We start from the raw sequence: 17,379 nt of genomic DNA, 5'->3' as shown, positions 1-17,379 counted from the left end.
ACATGCAAGACACCGTTTTGTCTATGTTTGGCTTGGCTGGCTTAGACATGAGAATTGGGACCAGTTTTCCATTGATAAGGGTTCTGCCAAATGTTGTGGCTGGGGGAAGTGCTCGGTCACTGAGATGTGCACGTCTATACAGAAGCAATTGATACAATGCTCTTAAAACAAGGAAGTAAAACGCATCTTCTGTTGCTGGCAGTGACCTAAGGTCTAATTTTGAAGAGACAAACATATGCTGCCTGAGGGTATCCAAACAGCTGAACCCTTTTTGGCCATGCAGAGCAGTCCAGTATACTCTGGCCTCATCAATGACACATTCTGTTGCTGCCATTTCACTATCTCTTCCAAAATCAACAAGGTGGGGAAGGTTTCCTATCAGTCCCAGAGAAACCTGTGCCGCTCTTCTTTTCACAGGAACACAGGCATCATCCCAACTGACTGGAAGAGGGGCCTTGTTGTCCCTCTCTGGAAAGGGAAGGGTGATCGCCAAGACTGCAAAAACTACCGAGGGGTGACGCTGCTCTCAGTGCCGGGCAAGGTCTTTGCTCGGATAATTCTTGATAGGGTTTGCCACCATCTGCTTGAGCACCAGCGTCCAGAGCAGTCAGGCTTTACACCAAAGAGGTCAACGATTGACCGTATCCTTGCACTTCGTGTCCTCACCGAACACAGACGAGAGTTTCGGCAGGGGCTGCTTGCAGCCTATGTTGATCTCTGTAAAGCGTTCGATTCAGTGAATCGGGATGTCCTCTGGAGGATTCTTGGTCTTCGTGGGGTGCCACCGAAACTGATCGATCTGATGTCTGAACTCTACTCTGGTACTGAGAGTGCTGTGAAGTGTGGTGGTACCATCTCTGACTTATTTCCAGTTGTTACTGGAGTTCGTCAGGGATGTGTACTTGCCCCCACACTTTTCAGCACTTGTATGGACTGGATTTTAGGGAGGATGTCGGAGAGATCAAACTGCGGTGCATCGTTTGGCAATGTCAAGATCTCGGACCTTGATTTTGCAGATGATGCAGTCATCTTTGCGGAGACTTTAGACATCCTCTTGGGGGCCCTCGAGGTGCTGAATGAGGAGTCGGAGCCGTTGGGATTACGGATTTCTTGGGTCAAAACTAAGATCCAGGCTTTCGGTGACATCTTGGATGCTGCTGTCCTGTCTGTGTCTGTTTGTGGTGAGGATCCTGAGGTCGTGGAGAGATTCACTTACCTTGGCAGTGATATTCATGTCTCCGCAGGTTGTGAGCCGGAGGTCAATAGACGTCTGGGTCGGGCCTGGGGAGTCATGGATTCACTGGATCATGGGGTGTGGCGCTGCCGGTACCTGTGCGGGAGGACGAAAGTCTGAGTCTTCAGGTCCTTGGTACTTCCAGTCTTGCTCTATGGGTGCGAGACTTGGACTTTGACCAAGGATCTGAGACGGAGACTTAATTCCTTTGGAACCAGGTCTCTTCGGAGAATCCTTGGCTATCGCTGGTCGGATTTTGTGTCCAACGAGCGGTTGCTGAGAGAGACTCGGATGAGATTTGTTACCTGCATAGTCCGTGAGCGTCAGCTGCGGCTGTATGGACATGTGGCTCGTTTTCCTGACGCTGATCCTGCTCACCAGATTCTCTCAGCGAGGGAGTCTCATGAGTGGGAGGCCAGTGGGCCGACCACGTGCCTCATGGTTGCAGCAGGTTGACCATCATCTCAAGGAGATGGGGATGGGCCTGGCATCTGCCTGGGGGATGGCCAGACGGAGGCCCCTGGAGTACCGGCGGAAAGTGGACGCAGCGACGCGCTGTTCTGGCACATGCTCCCATACCTGACCTGACCTCTTCTTTTCCCCTTCTGAATGGGTAGCTCACTGTGTCACATCCACACAACACATATGTGCACAGAAGTGTAGCTGCGACATCAAGAGGATTTTCTGGTACTTCTTGCTCAACACTTCTACCAGCTCATGAATAGGTAGGTATTGATTCTGCCGTTGTATCCAGAGTTCTTGCAATGTGTTCAAGCAGCAGAAGTGATATATACACAGCATAATTATGTCTGTATCTGTTGCATGCACAACAGCTCGATGGTGATCAAGATATTCCACACAATACGCAAGATGAGCAATAATCCTTGTGTCTGCCTCTTCATGTTCTTCACAAGGTAAGTCCAGAACTGAACTTGATGCTGATGTGATGGAAAGAGTGTGACCTTTGTTTTCCATCATACTACCAAGAATGATGGTCACTCCATCCGGAATAGCTTCAGGACTCTCACAAAGGGAAGTGCCAATGAAGTTCTGAAGATTTCCTTTATTTCTTGGATTCTTCATGAATAAATTCCAGTCCGGAATTTCTAGACTCTTGGATGGTGAGAATTGTCTTGCCTGGTCTGTCTGGTTTCTCCTCTGCTGCTCATCACCCTTCAAAGTATGGCTATCATCAAAATCATACTGATCACCAATGATGTTGACACAGTTGCACATTTCAGGTTTCAACTGCAGGATACACCTGCTTGCGAAGATACAGCTGGGGAAGTTCACCAAATGTTTTCGCACCCATTTTTTGGTATTTATTTACAAATGCCATTGTGTCTACCAGATAAACTGTGTATAGGTCACTCTGTGGTAATGATGGCAGCTGTAAAACAACATCCTGCTCAGCTTCAGCAATTAGCACTGCCACGAAATCAGACTCGTTGCCTTTGCGCATTACAACCCCCTGTGCTAAGCGTGGATCAACCTCAAACAGGGATGATGGATAGTCTGTCCACTCATGGGAAAATGCAATCTGTCTTGTGACTGGGTCGGCATCTCGATAGAAACACAGCACACGTGTAGTTGCAGTCTCATCTTGATAGATCCTGATTAAACTCTGTTTCCTTGATGGTTTTGATTTCTTCTGTGAGGAGAAAGTTACCAGCTTCAGTGGTTCAATCTTAATAGAGACCACCTCTTCTGCTTTCATAATGGCTTCCATGCCCTTAGCTTGAGCATGGACCAAGTCTTTTGAAGCAGCCTTCTCACTAGTTGCTCTATTGAGCAGAACCACTTGGTTGTTACACTGGAATGGGTTTATCATCTGCTGGCATATCACTTTCTTGATCTCCTCAACATGCATATGTTCTTCTGTTGCCTGCTTCTGTGTTTCTCCATGATGAGTAGATTCCTGTTGGCCTAGATTAGCCATAGACTTTATGTTCTCTGATACAGCTGTGAGAAATGGTGCTGTTTTCACATATTTATCTCGAGCAGCTGGTGCCTGAGATATGCGTTTGAACAGAGATGTCTTCCCTTCATTGTTGTATGTCTGCTCCAGGGCCATGTCACTCCAAACACCATTGAATTTTCCTTTGGAAGAGTGAACTGTGAAGTACCCAACCTGGATCCAGCAAACCTTAACCGAACTGTGTTCAATAGAGTAAGAGGATTTTGGGGGTAGGGGTAACTTTGGTTGACAAAAATGTTAATTTTCTCTTTAAAAATTGATAGAACTCAATCAAATTTGCTGTTTTAATTAGCCATGGATACCATGTTCATATCACATTAAGAGAAATTAGTATTCTAATGCAGCATCTGCCTATGATAAGAAAAGTTCTAAAGGCCATCTTCAAAAAACGTTATTTTTAAGGCATTTTTCACAAAATTATGTACTTTTACGAGGTTTACTTTCACAAAGGCAATTTTTTTTTGTCATTTTACAATGCACTGATTGAATTCTTACATTTAGTTCACATTTATTTTTCATGAATGTGATTTTTTAATTTTTTTAGAAATTTTATTGACAATTGCTGTTTTATCAAATTTTTCAAATCTTCCTCAAACAAAAACGGCCGCCAAAATTTTTCGCAAGAGCTTATGAATTGCCAACATTGGTTTTCATGAACTCCAAACATATATCTAAACATCCTGGGGGTGTAAAATTTTATAGCAGAGGCTGTAAGGTCCAACCCTAAAACAGCCTCGTACACAGGTTGGCTCCCGGACTAAGACAAAACTTGAACTTTTTGTTCCAAGTTCAAAATGTTCTGTCTAATGCAAGCCGAACATTGCACATCATCCAATCAACACCATCCCCACTGTCAAGCATGGTGGTGGCAGCATCATGTTGTGGGGCTTTTTGTCCATCAGCAGGGACTGGCAAGCTTGTCAGGATAGAAGGGACAATGGATGGTGCAAAGTAGAGGAGAATCCTTGATGAAAACCTGCTTGAGTCGGCCATGAATCTGAATCTGGGTCGGAGATTCTTATTTCAGCAATACAATGATCCGAAGCACAGCGCGAAAGCCACACTGGAGTGGCTGAATAATAATAATAATAATAATAATAATAATTAATAATACTAAAAATGTTCTTGAGTGGCCCAGTCACAAAGTCCTTCCATGAACCCAACTTGACATTTCTGGTGAGACTTGAAGATTGCAGTCTATCGACGATCCCCATCAAACTTGGCAGAACGAGAGCAATTTTCTTGTGAACAATGGGAAAAAGATTTCACCATCTCACTGTGTAAAGCTGTTAGAGACCGATCCAAAAAGACTCGTAGCAGTCATTGCTGCAAAAGGTGTTTCCACCAAGTATTGACCGAAGGGGCCGGATACTTTTACATCCAGTGAATTTTGATTTGTACGTGTTTTTAATAGGTATTCCTGACACGTAACCTCCTCTCAACTATAACTATGTTAGTTTGATCTCTTCAGTTATGAATAAAAATAATTTGGAAAAATTGTTTCTACATATGTACCTTGTAATTCATCTAAATGTGGCATCATTGGAAGGTGGTGAATACTTTTCCAGGCCACTGCACAATTAGAATGTGTAATCGGACATACTCTGTCGTTGTACTCAATGTTAGTACGTTTTTAGATCCTCGTGGAGGATCTCCAAGTCTTACTCACGTTGTTGTTCTTGTGGACTTTTTGTTTCACAGCCTACAGTTTTCATCGAAACTTCCTGAAACTTGGCATATATATGTAAAAATACCCTGCGTAGACAGTAACCAGCTCAGATTTTGAAAATTCTTCCTAGAAAAAAAGTTATGACGTCAAAATATCTCTGCTAATGGAAATCGCCTAAAAAATTATCTCCGAAACTAGGCAAGCTTTTTGAATTCTGTTTGCGGGAATCGAACAGGGCATTAGCAGAGATGAATTACCGCACATATGATACATCACTATGACGTCATATAAATTTTTATAGCGTCATTCCTATTTTTTGAATTTTTGTTTCACAACCCAGAGTTTTCATTGGATCTTCGTGAAACTTCTTGTTTCACAGGCTACAGTTTTCATCGAAACTTCCTGAAACTTGGCATATATATGTAAAAATACCCTGCGCAGACAGTAACCATCTCCGATTTTGAAAAATTTTCCTAGAAAAAAAAGTTATGACGTCAAAATATCTCCGCTAATGGAAATCGCCTAAAAAAAATTATCTCCGAAACTAGGCAAGCTTTTTGAATTCTGTTTGCAGGAATCAAGCCGGGCATTAGCACAGATAATTTCTCGCAAACCTGATACATCGCAATGATGTCGTATTCATTTTTATGACTTCATTATTAAGAGGACGAGGATCTTGGCTCATTTGAGCTTGTTATTACGTATAATTGGTTTATGAGTACGTCTCTTAATTACGTAACACACAGAGGACACAAAACAAGTCCTGGTGAGGGTCTGCAATCTCTCATTTTCTTTATAGTCGTCTTTTTTGTGGGTTAATTTGGAACCGTAGGTAAGGCCCATTGGCCTGGCGGAGCTTGCTTTGTGGAGATAGCACGGGATCTGAAGAGTTGAGAGACCGTCTGGCAACCAACATGTTTACTTGAGCAAATATCGGAGGAGGTCAGTGTGTAGTTTTGTGATGACAAATGCCAGATGAAGCATCGGAGCCTTTCACTGCACAGCATAGAGCTTGCATAATTGGTCGTGCGGTTGTTGGCAGTCTAAAACTGTGGTGAAGCTTTGCTTAAACCTTAGGAATTAACACCCAGAATTTAAATGTTATTCAGTTAACTTTTCACGTTGTTTTGGTTGTTAAACTGTCACCTCAAGAGAAGGTTTGCACGTGATACGCAGCATTTAAAAATAGCCCTCGCTCTTTGTCAACGTCTCTGATGATTCCCTTTCGGCGAAATGCGATTGCTTGGCATCGTTGCAACAATTGAAATTTGATGAATCGATTGTGATACACTTCTGTGCAAGCCTCGGTAGTATTTTGGCTCCGTCGGTCGCGTCGTGGAAGACGGGGAGCTGAGTGCTGCAAGAGTCGGTCTTTGGCAAAATGATTCTGGGCCCAATATTAACTCCCCCCCCCTTCATTATCCCCACCCTTTTGGGGGAGAATAGGTGACATTTTAATTGTCTGTCTGTGTCTCTCTTCGTCATTCTATTTCCTCCTAAGTGGTTGGGCAAAAATTCACCAAACAAGGGAGTTGTGATCAACACATGGCACGAATGTTCAAGAGCAGTTTCACTTTTTGGCTCCCCTCCCTGGGGTGGGGTCAAAAGGTCAAATCCCGAAAATGCAATTGGACACATTTTGAAACATTTTAAAACCAGAGTGAAGTTGATTACACCGGCATCGCAAATCCACACATTTCCCACTTAAAGCAAAGTTGAAAGATGGCATAAAGTTCCACCAGGAATGGCCCAATATAAAATGTTCAGTTAAAAAAAAATTTATTGCCATTTTGATCCTCATGGCTGGGACATTAACAGGGGGTAAAATCAAAAAAATCGTTACATTTTTTCATGTGTCCCCCAATGTTAGCATTTTCAATGTTTAATTTGAATTTTTTTTTTTTTTTTAAATGTGCCCATAATTGCATTTTTTGGAATTTGACCTTTTGACCCCGCCCCGTGGGGCTGGACGTAAATGATACTGCTTTCACGTTCTTGCCATGTGGTGATTCTATCGACCAAGTTTGGTGAATTTCTGCCCAACTGTTTGGAAGGCAATATCGTGACGGACAGACAGACAGAGCCGATTAAAATATCCCCCGTTTTTATCTATTTACTATTATTTATTTTTTAAAGCGTGGAGATGATGAACCTTTGCACAATCGACTTCGCCTGACTCGTGGAATATGTAACGATTTATCAGATTTGACCCCAGGGTGCCAGGACTTCGGGGTCACAAGGTCAAAACGGGAAATATCTTTTTAATTTGATCTTGGGTCGTTCCTTGTGGAACCTTTTGACATATTTCAACTTTGCTTTCCGTGGGAAGCATGGGGATTTGCGATGGCGCATCATCAACTCCACTCTAGTTATGACCACCACCAAAGGAGGAGGGAGGTCCCCCCCCCTCCCTGTCTGTCTGTCTGTCTGTCTGTAGGACATCTCAAAAAGTTATCAACGGATTTGGACAAAACCTTGTACATAGGTTGGTTGTGTGATGAGGATGAATTGATTTTGATTTTGGTGAATATCCCAATCAGGATTTGGATAGCAGAATTTTTTTTCCAAAGCGATTCTTCACCATTGAGAGATGGGGCCAAAAACGTTATGGTCGGACGATATCTCAAGAAGTTGTGCACGGATTCATCCGAGACTTGGTGAACGAGTTGGTTATGTGACGAGAACATGCCGATTAGATTTTGGTCCAGCACCGGATGCAGATCCGGCCCATCAGTAGGATAGTTGGACGGTTGGACGATCAACTTTAACATGTTTTGCACGTGCACTTTCCACATATAATGGAGCAAAGTAAGTTTTTATTTTTTTATTTGTTTTTTTTTTCTTCTTCTTCGCATGCAACACCAGACAATGTAACAAGTGCAGTCGGCTTTCCGACTGTCCCTTTAAAAGCAAACTCTGAGATGGACAAATTGCTAAAACTCTTGAAAACGGCAGTTTGTGTCTTCTTCTTTTTATTTTTTTTTATTTTTTTCTTCATTCCCGTCTCCTGTCCATCAAATAATGCAATTACCCGTTGCTCTGCTATCCTCTGGCAGCTGGTTTATTTTGACCTTCTGACATGCTTGTCCTTGGTCGAATGGATTATGTTAAAACTTGCCTGAATGTGCAACATTTCGATACTTCTCTTTGAACGTATAACGACTCCAATGCAAAGGGTGCAATTACTTTGTCGTTCACCCTTCTGAAGCTGGTGTCGCATGTGTGATGAAATTTGTTGAGAGCGATGTAATTGCCGTTGCGTCCGTCCGTGTACATGAGGTGCACTGTGCATTTCCCGGCCTTGCGTGACTCGCTCGTCACGTTGTGACAGCATTTGCATTACCAAGACCATTGCCAGACAAAGGCTGCATAGAAAACGGATCGGATAAGGATAACCTGACACACGCGGATGTTTCGCCCAAACGGTAATCTCTCTCATCCATGTGTTAGCATCTTCTTGATGGTTATGTGGGGGCAATCCGAGTGCAAATTTTCCTGATGGGAGCTTCTCGGGATAACAACCCCCCCCCCACCCTTTTGACGTATTGTGCCTTTAAGTGGGAAAATGAATGAATGCTAATGGGATTTCTAACCATCGTTAAAACCCATTATCTTGCACACAACTTCTGAAAATTCATTAGATGTGACAAAAGGAGATAGTGGCAAGTTTTTTATTTTGTAAATGCCACCGAGTTTTAATCATTTTATAATCGATCGAAGATTGATCGATGCAAATGCCATGGCCTGGATTAAAAATCCAACAATGCCGTTTTTTTTGGAAATTGGCACCACCTGATCTCATCCAAGCAAAGCTAGCACACAAGCTTAAATGGATCACGTCTCTCTCTCTCTCTCTCTCTCTCTCTCTCTCTCTCTCTCTCTCTCTCTCTCTCTCTCTCTCTCTCTCTCTCTCTCTCTCTCTCTCTCTCTCTCTCTCTCTCTCTCTCTCTCTCTCTCTCTCTGTCTCTCTCTCTCTCTCTCTATCTATCTATCTATCTATCTATCTCTCTCTCTCTCTCTCTCTCTATCTATCTATCTATCTATCTATCTATCTATCTATCTATCTATCTATCTATCGTTATACCGCCCCATAGGCACTGAATGCCCGTCAATGTTTGCATTGCCATCATTCCTCTTGTACTTCCTTCACCGCTTACTGCTGCAGGGTTGTTTTTAGTTTTTGTTCACAAACTCGAGGCTCGTGGAAAAGGTCAAAATGCAGAACGGATCATGACGCAACATAAAATAAACAACAGAAAGATGAGGGTGAAAATGCCAAGAGCATGGCCGATGGACAAAATAGATGGAGGGACAAACGAGGAATGTGGACAAAGATCTCACCCTTCCCTCTCCCACCCCCCCGGGATTACGGGCAGCTCCATTTTCAAAGTATTTAGTATAGCTGATCACCTGCTATATCATCCATATTTACATAGAATTGGGTTTTCCCCTCCCCCCCCAACCTTGAACCCTGGGAGTATCATTTTTTTTTTTCTTCACGGCCTAAAACCCACCCGTGCACATCTCAAGTGGAAGCACTCCTTACCTTCGCCGCTGAAGGTGGTCCGAGGTCGTTTCCACCTCAGTCATCAGTCTGTGTCTGTCTGTCAGTCTTCAAAATTGGATGTGGTATGTGATGAGGACAAATTCATTTGATTTGGTGAAAATCCACATCCGAATGTGGTCCATCAGTGGGATACAAAACACAAACTGTTCAGCCCGGTGGAGATACGCGCTCCACCGAGTGCTCTTCAAATTCCATGCAATATTTCAGGAGTGTATAGTAGGCAAACAAATGCACTAATAATCACACAAACGTTTTTTTTCTTTCTTTTTCTCAGATTATTGCATGATTTAAAATCGACGTCGTGTTTACGTTCTCGATGTAAGTGCAATTGAGATCAATGGAGGTTGTGCTAATTGGATGCATGCAGGGCAACTGCAACTGTTTGAAAGAATGGAAATATCCGATTGAGCAATCCATTCTCTTTTTGACGGGCCTTTATTTGAGTCCCTAATTTGTGCTGTTCCCATCACTCTGCTCTAAATTTGTAAACCCCCATTTATTAAGCTTCTTCCTTTCTTGATGTCGCCCTGCCGGGTGCTGTGTAATTGCAAGGTTTGGAACATCAGGATCCTTTTGGATCCTTTTAAAGGTAAATATTCAACCGGCTAATTGGAGCGATCGTGAAAACTCCTCCCGTCAGGAAAGTTGAACATTCCATGTTGCTCGAGGCACTTGTTTTGCCCGCTCATTTGTGACGAAGGGCCTCTGGTTTGAAATGCATGCACAGTCGCATTGATTCAAGATCTATGTGTTTTGTTGTTTTCTCTTCTTTTTTTTATTTTTATTTTTAGATTTGCTTGCTAATTTGATGGTCATTTCCTGATTGCTTCCTTTTGCACAATTTACCATCGAGTTTGTTTACCTTTGCTTCATTGACGTCGTTGAAAATAACCTTCGTTACTCCGATTTTGCTTTGGAAGATCGATATCCTCGAAGCATCTGAAATTAACGAAATGTCTGCATACGCAGCCGCCTATCAAATGAAGCGTCCGTTGGTGTCAGTAACCCCGATCAGTAGCAGCTACCTCGTGACTACTGATTGTAAGAATAATTGTATTAATATCTAATGAATCAAGTGTACCATATTTTTTGCGGAGCCTTGATGTTGCTGACGTTCCTGGGCAAAAGGGTAAGCTTTGGTTTTGGTTCCGTGTAGGAATAATTTGAAAAATTACCGTGTGTCAATGATGTGTACATCATACATGAATACGTAATTGATCATTGGACCATTGTGTGTAAACGGAACCTCTGTTTAAAATAAATATTTTGTTGCGAATTTCGCCCGCCCGGCATGCGATCGGCCACGTAACTCAAATCGCGACCGCGTCGCCCACCGGAACGGACAATTCAGTCGTGACCCTCCTTGGAACTATCGCCAGGAACTAGTCACGGGTGGGTCTTTCGACCCCACCACAATCGTGCCAATCGGCCACCCGCGCAGGATAGGGTTGTTCGCCAAATTCGACCGGCCTAAGTACCTGCACTGGTAGTTAACCGGGCAATCGTACCTCACCGCTGGCCGGCCTAGGACACGAACCGCTTAAGCAGTCCTTTCCGTGCTTCAGTTATAACCGAGCGGTGTTATCGCTGGCCCTGACGGACGTGATTATTTACCGGGTGCTTACACCCTTCTACCAATTCCTTACGTTATGCAAGATGGAAATTTCAACCAGAGGAAAGGACGCAACGAAACGGGAAACAGTTTGACAAGCACTTTTAATTCACACGCAGACCAGCACGTATTTTACAATCGTACAAAAATGCACGTACACAGTCAAAGCAAGAACACAACGCAGAGTTACAACCGAATAGAGCAATGTACAAGCACTTATACGGGTTTACTTAATCGACTGGCGCCACACACACACATTTACACCAAAAGCAAAGAAAATACAAGCCGCCTTCACAGGCAAGGAGGCAGACAGGTCCGTGGACCAAATGAACGTGGGACCTGGGTGATCGGCCAGGTCCACGAGACCGAAGGGGTCTTACCCGCGCCCTCGTGGCGCGATGGCGGGCAAGCCACAATGTCCGCTTAACGTGCCTGACTCCGTGCCCCTGGTATGGTCGGTGAGCTCCTTTGGTGTGCGTTGCGCAGGCACGTGTTGGGTGGCACCACGGTTGGGTTGGGGAAAGGACGGGGTTACCGGCGCTATCTCAGCGCGGATTGGCGGGGAGCGGGGGAATTGTTGATGCTCGGGGTCGGGAGAGGGGAATGGCGGACGCTCCGTTCCGTTAGCGGGGTCTCGGGACCGCACCGACTCTGGCGAACTCTCGCCCCTGAGTCCTCTTCCGCGTCCCTGCTTCACTCCGCGACTCGTCCCTCGACCCAGCAACGACAACCCCAACGACTACCCCAACGACGACCTTCGTCTTCACTTGACCAGCCCAGCCAGTACAGCACCGCACAGCTCAGCACAACCCAACGCACACTCTTCAAACCCAACACGACACGCGCGAGTCGCCTTGTGCTCGTGTCTTTATAGACCAGGGGAGGAGCCTGTATGCTAATTCGCGGATCAAAACTCGCTTGGAGGCGGGGCCACGCCACCAGACGTTTAGCCATTGGTCGGGCAAAAAGGGCCATGAGCCTCTCCTGATCCGAATTCCCTCCTAAAAGGAGTCCACATGCAACGCGCTTGGAGGCGGGGCCACGCCACCCGACGTTTAGCCATTGGTCGGGCAAAAAGGGGCGTGAGCCTCTCCTGATCCGATTTCCCTCTTGCAAAGGCAAATTTTCTTTGCAAATTTTCCCTCCATTTCTACTCGCGGCTCGACGCGTTCGGCAAGAATCACCGAACGGGCCCTGGACAGCATGACGTTCGGTGTTGACAGGTGGTGTGGTGGATGGTTGTGGAAGGAGAAAGGCGAAGGTGGTGGGGGGGTTTGGGAATGGCGGTGAAGCGATGTTTGAGAGATGCAGTTGTGGAGGGAAAGAGGCAAAGGTGGCGGTGTTTGAGTTGTTGGCAGCTTATTGGTCCAAAATAACGATAGAGAAAGAAAAATGGCTAACTCAAAGCGTCGCAGCCCGGATGAATCACACATAATCCCTCTAAACAACGGGTGTGGACTAACTACACATGAACTTATCGATTATATCTAACCTGAGGACCTTTGTGGTGTATTGCAAATTTCCACAGCCGTAGCAATATATATATATATATATATATATATATATATATATATATATATATATATATATATATATATATATATATATATATATATATATATATATATATATATATATATATATTTTAATTATTATTGTATATTTTTTAAATATGGTATCGATATACCGGTACGACCCCACAGGTATATCGATATCGACTGAGACTACCAACAACTGATGCTTGCAGTCTGGTCCTCCAGTTGAACTTCCATCCAAGGGACAGAGCCTTACATGGGAAGGGCCAGGACAACAGTTTAAAGCTGAGCCGAGATTTAAACTCTCTGGATAAACAGCTTGGAGGCGAGTGTACATACCTGTTGGCGATACATAATAATTAATAACAAGCGCAGGTACATTAAAAGTCCATTGCCACCATGTCAAAGAAATAAATAAATAACAAATCCTCCAGCACCTGCTATGACGCCTTTCAGCACGTGGAGTCGGAATTGGGAGGGAGCGGTGCACTTCCAAGGTAAATATGTACAAATGATACTGACTCGCCTTGCTGCATTTGGAGATGGATTTGGGGGTGCAGCCTGGTACAGTAATTGATCGATTAATTAATTAATTGCATAATTAAAATGAATAATGATTGATTTCTCAATAAATTGCCGAATAGCATACCGAAACCACCACCGTTTCATCCGAATCTGTAACTTTTTGAAAATCAAGTAATTCATCGAAAAATGAATAATTAATCGATTCATCAATAAACCAAAAATACCATTCGTAGCCAAATCACTTGGTTACGGTCGTGTCCAGATATCAGCTTCCGAGCTCAAAAGGTGCCTGAGATATTGCCCAGATGAGAAATAAAATAAATAAGGAATTAATAAATCGATAATAATTAAGTAATTAATAATTGATTAATCAAAAAATAAAGAAATAACATTTTTGCCAAAGCACATCTTCACTTTTGTCCCCAAATTTCTGCTTTCTAGCTCAAAGGATGGCTGAGATATTGCCCGGACAAATAAGCAAGAAAACAAACGGAGTAAAAACTGAGTACCGTATTTTCCTGTGTATAAACTGCACTGCACTTTAGTTTTAGCACTTTTAGTTTTAGTTAGGCAAAAAAGGTTAATATAAAGTTGAGGTGTGGTTAATACACAGGTATACAAAAATAATCGGTCTTAAAAATGATCAACGCTGAATTTCAATTATATTCCAAATTTACACTTTTGTAGCAGTCAGAACTGCTGTTGATCTTGATTCCACCGTTTTTATTTTGAAAACCCATGAACCCATTGGATTCCCGTTGTGACAGCGATTGATTTAAAAAAAAAAAAAATCATTTCAAAAAAATAAAAAATAAAAAAGATAGCTCCAGCGAACTATGCTGCTGAGGTTGTTTGCATTGATCAAATTCTCCCGAAGAGTACTTCACTGAATCGGGAATTGATTTTTTAAATAATTTTTTTGTTGCCAGATTTGAACGAAACTTGATACTGCACACGGCAGGCGAATGGTGAGTAAGGTGGCCCTAAAAATGTTTGTGCTGTCGTGTACCGTTTTGGCTGTATTTCAGGAACATGCATGCTTACATACATACATACATACAAGATGAGAGTTTTAGTAATATATAGATAGATGTATGGAAATCAAATAAGTCACGCTCGGAGACATTCCCCAGAGTTTAGGTGTGTGGCATATATTGAGCCTCTCGGGTCTGAAAACGCCATTAAACACAACAAAAGAAGTAGAACACCAGGACTCGCATCAAAAGAAGATTTACTCGCAACACCTCGAGTCCGATAACGGAGAACCCACCTCAAATTAGCTTGCGTGGCAAGCTTCCCTCGTATGTCTACATGAACATGCATCATTTTCGACGTGAACACCTGGTACAGGTAGAATGAATCCACCAAGCTTGTTCCTTACATGCTGACGCTATGCCAGCAAATGCTGGATAGCGGGGCGTAGTTTAAAACTCGGAACAACCAATCAACCACGAGTACTTTTCTATACAAGGGCAGAAAATGGATTTTAAAAAGAAGATGAAGAACGTAGGTATGTCGGGTTGTACGTACGTAGGTATGTCTGTCGATGCACATTTTCTCTGTTTTCTCTGCAACCACTTATCCGATTGGCACGAAATTTTCACAACATGTGCAACTACTCATGCAGAATGTTTTAATAATTATGATGCCATAGGTCATGTGGTGTGGCAGCCATGGTGGAAAAACTTTGTACCTCTGTATCTCCAAAAGTTAGAGCAGAGGGTGGGTCAACCTGAGTTCGCAGTTCCTGCCATGACGTAAGTCGAGGAGAGTGGTACCATCTCAGCCGAGACCGGATGTTGACAAGCTGAGGAGTTTGCAAACAAGCTGAGTGGGGATTTGGGCAATCTGGGTGTTGTGGGGAATCCTGAAGAATTATGGAGTGCCTTCAAGACGACCATCCTTGATGTTGTCGGCAGATGTCTTGGAACCCATCAGGTGAAGAGGAACTTTGTCTCCCAAGGGACACTGCATACCATTGACCAGTCACAGTGCCAGGCTTAATAGCAGGGCTGAGCTGTTCAGGGAGCCGAGACGTAAAGCTGTATGTGCGTTGTAACTATCCCTATCGCTGACCCTATAATCCACTGTGAACTGCCTTTGTTTTTTGAGGTTCATCTCGGGCTAAATTGTGTGTGCTGGGGAGGGGGTGGGGGGGATTGATATTATCGGTCACATGGTTTGGCAGCCATTTTTTTTTTTAAACATAAAATCCTTCAAAAATCTTCTCAAACAGCTGAACTGATGGAGCCAAAACGTTATCGGTATTGTCACCTATTCAGTGCAACAAAATGTTTTCCACCGACGATGTCACAAGTCACAAGTCACATGGTTTGGCAGCAATGATATTTTGAAGAATAAATCTTTAAAAGTCACTTTCTCCAGAACGGCTTGACAGATTGAGGGGAAACTTCACCCACAGTTCCCCCAAGCCTTGGGAATACCAGGGTGCTCAAGAATAATTAATAGGTCACATGGTCTGGTAGCTTTGTGACATTGAACGGAAATCTTTTTTTTTTTTTTTAATTTCTCTTGAACAGCTTCATCGATCGATGTGAACGTTCACAATTATGATCTCGTAGTCATGATGAATATATGTTTTAAATTTCAACCTGATCCGATGCATGGTCTGGCATCCAGAATTATTTACTATTTTGAAGCTGGGTTCAGGGATTTACATCAAACTTGGTACAAGTGTGTGTAATGCTGTAATGGTATGGGGGAGGCATATCTGGTGGTGATGTGATGTCGACGAGTGCCCTTCCAGTTTTAAAAACCATTTCATTTTAACTGTTAAATTACTTTGAGGAGCGGCCGGCTCCAATAGGTGGCACGGTGTTGGTCCACACACCCCTCCTTCGGGGGAATAATTCTACAGAAATCTACTTTTGGTCCTCAAAACTTTGGTGGTTAATGACATTAAATTTGTCTTAAACTTTGTCTTGGGGGTGGGGGGGGTGAGTGGGGGAGCATGATGGGTTCATGGAACAGCAGGGTGACTGATGGTAAAAAGGCAATGCATGGGTAATGTGGCAACGGTTAACCGCAACAAGCAAGGAAATGATTAAATTAACAGATAAAGAGGAAGTGTGGAATCACAGAAACCTGCAACTAATGAGTACTGCAGGATGAAGAGCTATTCTTGCCTGTGAAGCCGAATGTCTGTCCATCAACAGACCGGAATATCGATGGATGAAGTTTCTAGTTTATCGATAGGTATGGAGGGATGAAATTTTTCTCCGAAGGGTGAACACCCGAAACGTCAGCTTCTTGCATGCCACAGTGGTTAGCATACCCGGATCAATGTTTTGTCGATTTCATTGCATCAGCGTTTTGCTTGTTTGGGTTGATGGGGGTTGAAAAGATTGCACGTAGGGATGGGGGATGGAACGAGATTCCTTGAAGCTATGGATGGAAACGTGGCATGAACGGTCTCTGTAAGGCGGTTCCGCAAATGGTAGTAAAGGTCAACAGAAGAGTGGAGGTGTTTAATCTGCATCGGTCAAGTTTCCACCACGGTATAAAATTTTATGAGGCTTTGTGTGAAAGATGAGAGATTTTGCATTCGTCAGCTGGGACAACCTTAAAATATTGTCTGTCTGTCTGTAACAATTGCAGACCTATTGGATTCGCTCATCAATTGAAATCATTGGACGCTATCCTCCCAGGGATCAATCGTAAAGCAATACCACTAAAAATCGAGAATTTCATCGACGAACCAGCTACCTGCTTCCAATATGCCTTAAACGTTGTGATTTTAAGAAGTTTGTAGATTTGATTTGATGTGATATTATTTTATTTTATTTTGTGAAGGCTTTCAGCCACGAGGTACAGCTTGCCTTGCACCTGCAAGCTTATTGTCGCTGATTTGGAACTTCAAGCAGGTTTCGTGGGAAAAACAAAGGTGCGTTTTAATGACCGGGAGCTATTCTGGGGCCGCCATGCTGGGGTGATGCAACCCTTAATTTTGCTGCTTGCATTTCTTGCTGCAGATTTGGCACATATTAAAACTACTGGAGAGTTCTACCACCGCACCTATGATCACGACCACGATCACCGCCTCATTTCAGGCACACCTGCTTCGCCCCATTTTAGCAGAGTTCTGTGTTGTGCAATTCCTTCAAGCAATGTTTAAATTGTGCACAGAAATGACTCGATAAGGGAAAGGGGCCATCGTTTTACGGTGCTCTTGTACTCCCCACCGTGTTGGTAAAGTCGGAAGGTGTTAGAATAAACGAAAGTGTTTTCAATTCTCGAAA

General features: G+C 43.5%; 1 protein-coding gene across 2 annotated transcripts in view; it reads left to right on the top strand.

The window, feature by feature from the left end:
• The window catches only part of LOC147033960 (catenin alpha-2-like), a 150,606-nt gene that overhangs the window by 70,006 nt on the left and 63,221 nt on the right, over positions 1–17,379 (top strand). The gene's annotated exons all lie outside the window — the stretch shown is intronic.

Source organism: Eptatretus burgeri, chromosome 1, assembly GCF_056783735.1.
Source record: "Eptatretus burgeri isolate ZD-2024b chromosome 1, Ebu_testis_v1, whole genome shotgun sequence".
Taxonomy (NCBI): domain Eukaryota; kingdom Metazoa; phylum Chordata; class Myxini; order Myxiniformes; family Myxinidae; genus Eptatretus; species Eptatretus burgeri.
The sequence above is the reverse complement of the archived record's forward strand: the minus strand, read 5'-3'. Positions and strand labels throughout refer to the sequence as shown.